This window comes from Lolium perenne, chromosome 1, assembly GCF_019359855.2.
Source record: "Lolium perenne isolate Kyuss_39 chromosome 1, Kyuss_2.0, whole genome shotgun sequence".
Classification (NCBI taxonomy): domain Eukaryota; kingdom Viridiplantae; phylum Streptophyta; class Magnoliopsida; order Poales; family Poaceae; genus Lolium; species Lolium perenne.
The window spans coordinates 225,144,682-225,151,510 of record NC_067244.2 but is presented as its reverse complement, the minus strand read 5'-3'; positions in this window follow the sequence as shown (position 1 = coordinate 225,151,510).

Below are 6,829 nucleotides of genomic sequence, written 5' to 3'. Positions count from 1 at the left end.
AAATTTATGAGGAGCATATTTCGAGTTACCATATAACTCTTCATATACTCCCATCGGGAGGACAAGATAAACAATACAAGTCATCTGTTGACTCAGATAAATGTGCTATTCCAGCAGCCGAAAAAGGCACTCGACAATATATTCTCAGAGTGCCTCAGTCACGATTTAATCTCTGAATGCCGCAGAACTTTGCTAAGGTAAGACTCCGGGATCCGTCCTGTGCTGCGTGGCACTGCCTCTGAATGCGAGTTGCTACTTTTTCCATATCAACAGATGCGAAGAAAAATCCTAACGGACGCGTTAGGTACCCGATAAAACATAACTGGAATTCGGCATCTGGTAAGACCTTAAGCGGCACATGTCGAATTACGCCAGTATCCCGAGATCATGTCCAAGGACGTGATTTTGAAGTAGGTTTTTGCGGGATTGCTACAAGAGCAGTTAACTCGTACCTGATCCGTCAGATGAACCAGCCCCAATTACCGTTATCCCTGTACAATATACGATCGATTTATGAAAATTATTTATTGACTCGAAGAAGTCATATGATAATTGTAAAGATGGAGATTTTCCCTGATTCTTCGATTCAAGCAAAATCTCGGGGGCTACTGACATAGGCATCCCCAATGGGCCTGCCGGAGATGATACCCGGGGTTTACTGAAGGCCCACGACCCGAAGTTTATGAAGCCTGGAAGCCCAATTAAGAGATAGTTTGGAAATATAGAGTTGTATTAGGAATATTCAACTTGTAACTATTACAGGATGAACTCAGAGAGTCTTCCAGACTTTGTAAACTTGTACATCACGAAATCCTCGGCTCCGCCTCCTATATAAGGGGGAGTCGAGGGACAAAGAGGAGATCGATTTCATGGTCAACAAAACCCTAGTTTTCTAGCAGTCGAGTACTTTTCCGGCTGAACCCTCGAGATCTACTTGCCCTCTACTTCCAACTAAACCCTAGTCTACAATTCGTAGGCATTGACAAGTCAATACCTTGTCAATGAGACACTCACTTTTGTTGTGGTGGTAGGACGACATCATGGTAGTGTAGGATGAACTTCTGATCGACTTTTGGAATGATCATGCATGCCCCTGTTAGTTTATCATTTGCTGTTAACACTTGTGTTGTTCTATTGCTCTTTTCTGAATTGCCTCATGATTATGATCGCTAACTTATTCTTATGCCATGCTAGTGGTATGTGGTGTTTCGCGGGCGGGTTTGTCAAGATCAGGTCAATGGCTACTCCAACAATATCTACCGAGGATATGCAACATTGGAGGAGGCACAACAAAAGTACCTCACCTTCCTAGAAGATGAGCTGCAAGAAGATCATGCCATCGATGATACAGTGCCATTATCACAGCTACCGCCAGAGGAAGTACATGCTCTACCAGAAGCACCGCTGGAGGTACGTCCCGCCTTCCTCATCGTGGTGATCGTGAGGATCGTGTTCTTCTGAGTGGTCAATGATCGTATGTAATATGCCATGACATGGTAATCTCACCCTATTTAAATTATGGTAAAGATATGAAACTGTGATTTAAGCAACCAAACAGCCGATTCCTGTTTTTCTGCGTGCAAGATAGGCTGAAAACGGGCAAACAAACAATGGAACCTGGGTTCCTTCTCCGGCGCGCAAAAGGCTGCACAGGCTACCAAACGATACAACTTTCATGGTCCATGGCCCGTTCCCATCTCGTTGGCGCAATCATACATAAATTCGGCCCAAACAACCAAACACGCACTCAATCGATCGATCTCGAGCCAGCTGTGGTAACTGGTGGACCTAGGGTTTGGCGATTCCGGGGCGATCTCATCTTGCCGCCGGAAGTTCATCGTCGCCGCCGTTTCTGCTCCCCTCCCTACTGACTCCATCGACTCGGGCTGACCAAGGGACTAGCTAGCCTAGTTACCCGGCCTTGGACAGTTGGCGGGCGTGTAGGGTTTGGGGTGCGGACGTACGGCTGGGGACAAGGCTGATCGCCATGGCTGAGAGCTCCAAGGTGAGGGAGGGGAACAAGTCGAAGGAAGTTGACGTGGATGAATTGCTGAAGAGTCTGAACCTCCATGAGGAGGAGTTGAACGAGGTGGTGCTTAAACAGGAGGAGGTGCGACGCTGGCCGTCGGTGAAGTGGCTGGCGGCGGGGAAGATGCTGACAAAGAAGCCTTATAGCATACAATCCCTGAAGAATACCATGATGTCGGCGTGGAATCCGGCACAGGAGGTTACGTTCCATGAGATGGAGCCAAATCTGTTTGTGCTACAAGCGCATTGTTTGGGGGATTGGAAGAGGATCATGGAGGAAGGACCATGGCTGTTCAGGGGGTGTGCCCTCATGGTGGAGCCTTTTGATGGAGCGACCCAAACACCGTCTGTGATCGCGAGGGGTGTGCAGACCTGGATCCAGATTCACAAGATACCAACCCTTTTTCGTAATGAGGATGTGTTGAAGAAACTGGCGATGAGGGTGGGCGAGATCGTGGCTCTGGACCTGACAGCGGTGCAGACAAGCACGGGTGTTTTTCATCGCGTGCGTGTGAAACTTGATTCGACAAAGCCACTGACGCGGTTTGTGCCGCTTACTTTGGAGGGAAGTGAACGCATGTTCCTACAGATCAAGTACGAGAAAATGCCTAAGCATTGTGAATTTTGCGGGCTGATGGGGCACATCTATCTGGAGTGTGGCTCAGGGGAACACAAGGAAGCTGATTTGCAGTTTGGACAATGGATGCTGGCTGAGGAAGCATCCTCGAAGCGGGGTACCCCGGGTGTGCGTGTGCGCAACCAAGTTAGGGAGCCTGAAGGAGGTCGAGGCCAAAGCTGGCAAAAGCCCCGTGGAGGGGGAGGTACTGGCAGGGGAGCCAGGAATCGTGACCGGCGTCAGTGGGTTGCCAGGAACAATGGGGGTGGACGCAAGCGAAACTCGGCCGAAGCGGGTTTGGAGGCTGACCCTGATGCGCTGGCAGATACAGCGACGAGCCCTATTAAAATGCCAGGGCTAGCTGAGTCAGAGAAGGATGATGCAGGGGCTAGGAGGATGTTGCATATGAATGAAGTTGGTGTACAGGTGGAGGGCGAGGAGGTCCTAGTTCCTCCTCCGCCGCCTGCTTATGTTCCCCCTAGTGAAAAGAAAAAGCGACATAAAGCAGTTGTTAAGGGAGCGGCGGTGCCGGCTGTGCAAGGTGAAGGAAGAAGGGAAACTGAGGCGGCATCCACGGAGGACCGCCGGGAGCAATGAGTGCGATGAGCTTCAACTGTCGTGGCATGGGCGGTGCTGCGACAGTAAAGGAGATTCGCGACCTAGCGAAGATCCACGCCCCCACGGTGCTGTTTGTTTTGGAAACTCAGCTTCAGAAGGCGCACGTGGAAAGTTTAGCTCGCTCTATAGGTTTTGATAGATGTTTTGCTGTAAGTAGCTCAGGACGCAGTGGCGGCCTGGCTCTTTTTTGGAACAATAATATATCTATAGAGGTTTTACCGTATTCGCAGTACCATATTGATGTTATTGTGAAGGAAGTAGGCAAGGATCCGTGGCGGCTCACAGGAGTATACGGCGAGGCTCAAACGAGCGAACGCTTCAAAACATGGGATATGCTCAAGTTCATCCGCGCGTCCTCACCTTTACCCTGGGTTTGCCTAGGGGATTTCAATGAAGTCCTGCATCGTCATGAACATGTGGGTGTGCAAGAAAGGAGTCATGCTCAAATAGCGGGGTTCCGAGAGGCAGTGGATGTATGCGGCCTGAAGGACCTAGGTTATGAGGGGCTTAATTGGACCTTTGAAAAGAAGGTCGCTGGTGGTACCTACTGTCGGGTCCGGCTGGACAGGGCCCTAGCAACGGCAGAGTGGTGTGAGCAGTTTCCTGGTGCATCCTTGCGCCATCTTACAGCGGCATCCCCTGATCATTGTCCCATATTATTATCTTGGAGGGAAGCTCCTCCGCGACGTCGAGGGAGTGAGCGGATTTTCCGCTATGAAGTGATGTGGGAACGCGAAGGGGATTTTGAACCGATGCTTCACAACATTTGGAACCAGGAGGGGAAGGCAAGGAATCTGACTGAGCTCCAAACCAAGATTGAGGCAGTAACCAGTTCTCTCAGGAGCTGGGGATCAACGACGTTTGGAAGTGTCAGGAATGAAACTCGCACTTTGCGAGAGGATCTGAAGAGGATGAGGGAAGATACGGCGCGTGTTGGCCCTTCACACGCGGAACTGAAGACGGTTGAGCGATGACTGAGCTTGCTCACCGGGAGGAGATCATGTGGCGACAGCGCTCACGTGTACAATGGTTGGCTGAGGGCGACAAGAATACGCGGTTCTTCCATTTAAGAGCCAGTCAGAGGAAACGGAAGAACAAAATCGAGAGGCTCCGCCAGGCTAATGGGGAGATGACGGACAACCCCAGCCTTATGGCTAGTGCTACCAACACGTTCTATAAGGACCTGTATAGGTCGGAAGGAACGAAAAATATGGCGGCGGTGCTAGACAGTGTCCCTGTACGTGTTACAGAAGGAATGAACGAAGGACTCATTGCGGCAATCTCAAACAGAGAAGTGAAGGAGGCTCTTTTTCAGATGTTCCCTACCAAAGCGCCTGGACCAGATGGACTCCCTGCCCATTTCTTTCAGCGTCATTGGGGTCTGTGTGGTGATGAAGTCACAGAAATAGTCCTAAGAGTGTTAAGAGGAGAAGATGATCCAGCGGCTTTTAATAAAACTTTCATTGTCCTCATACCCAAGGTAGCCAAGCCAGAAGAGCTGGGACAGTTTCGCCCGATCAGTCTGTGCAATGTGATTTACAAGATAGCATCAAAGGTGTTGGCTAACAGACTGAAACAGATTTTGCCAGCAATAATCTCGGATGAGCAATCGGCCTTTGTTCCTGGCCGGTTGATTACTGACAATATCATTACAGCTTATGAGTGCTTGCATTTTATGAAGAGGAACAAGGCGAAGAAGCACAGATTCTGCGCTCTAAAGCTGGATATGAGGAAAGCTTATGACCGTGTGGAGTGGGAGTACTTGCGAGCGATTATGTTAAAGCTGGGCTTCCATACCGCATGGGTGAATATGGTGATGAGATTGGTTACTTCGGTGCCCTCTCAGTTCTTTTTAATGGTGAGCGCCTGGATGAGTTTACGCCATCCCGAGGCATAAGGCAAGGGGATCCAATATCGCCTTACTTGTTTTTGTTAGCAGCAGAGGGCATGTCATGCCTGTTAAAAACCAGAAGTGAATCATCGCACCTACAAGGATTAAAGGTGGCGGCGTCTGCCCCGGCAGTCAACCACCTGCTCTTCGCGGATGATAGCCTGCTGTTTATCAATGCAAATGGTGATAGCGCAAGGGATGCGAGAGATACCCTGGATGCTTATTGTAGGGCGTCTGGTCAACGGATAAATTTGGACAAGTCGTCCATTTTCTTTAGCCAGAAGTGCCCTGTAGCAATAAAGCAGGAGCTGAAGGATATCCTAAATGTTCAGAATGAAACATTGAGCGAGAAGTACCTGGGGATGCCCTCTAATGTAGGAAGATCTACAAGTGGTGCCTTTAAATTTTTGAAGGACAGAATCTGGAAGAGGATCCAGGGATGGATTGAGCAATGCTTATCAGCTGGGGGGAAGGATGTGCTGATTAAAGCTGTCCTCCAAGCTATTCCGATCTACTCGATGGCCTGTTTCAAATTACCACAGGGCCTATGCCCACACATTGACTCACTGATTCGGAAGTTCTGGTGGGGTTCAAAAGATGGGAAGAGGAAGACATGCTGGGTTGCATGGGAAGAGATGACGAAGCCGAAATCATTGGGAGGACTAGGCTTTCGGGACATTGAGCTTTTTAATCTTGCTCTCTTGGCCAGACAAGGATGGAGAATTCTGAAAAATCCTGATACGTTGAGTGCAAGGGTTCTGAAGGCTGTGTATTTCCGTGGTACTGACTTCCTGAAGGCCGAGTTGGGGTCACATCCCTCAAAGGTGTGGCGATCGATAATGGAGGGAAAGGAAGTGTTGGCACAAGGATTAATTCGCCGTATTGGTACTGGTGCAACCACGCATGCGTGGTTTGATAACTGGATACCGAGAGATGGAGCACTTAGGCCGGTGTGCAGTCTGACCAACGATCCACCTAGCCATGTCGCTGATTTCATAATTCAGTCGACGAGGCAATGGAACTTGGAACTTCTGAATGCGTGCTTTACTCCCATGGATGTACAGGAGATAAAATCCATACCCATAAGTACACGGGTCCAGGAGGATTTTTGGGCGTGGCACTACGAGAAGAAGGGTATTTTCTCTGTGAGGTCAGCTTATCTTATGTTGATCAACACAAGGGAGAAGAGGGAAGCCTGGCTGGAGAATAGGGCTGCGAGCTCTAATGCCGAGGAGCTGAAGAAGAGCTGGTCTAAGCTCTGGCATATTCAGGTACCCACCAAATTGAGGGTGTTCTTGTGGCGTTTAGCAAAGCAATCTCTTCCCACCGCCGATGTGCTACACAGGCGGCATATCTCGACCTCGAGTAAGTGTGGGATCTGCGGAGGAGAGGACTCTTGGCGCCACTCTTTAATTGACTGTACTATGTCCAGATGTGTGTGGGCTCTGGCTGATGAGATGATGACAGAGCATATGTCACAAGTACAGGAGCCTAGGGCAAGAGACTGGTTATTTACCATGATTGCTACATTGCCGCATGACCAAATGACTAGGTTATGTGTTACGGCTTGGGCTATTTGGCACGCAAGACGGAAGGCGATTTACGAGGGCATCTATCAAAGCCCTCTGAGCACTCATAGCTTCATTGAAAGCTTCCTAAACGAGCTTACGGTGCTG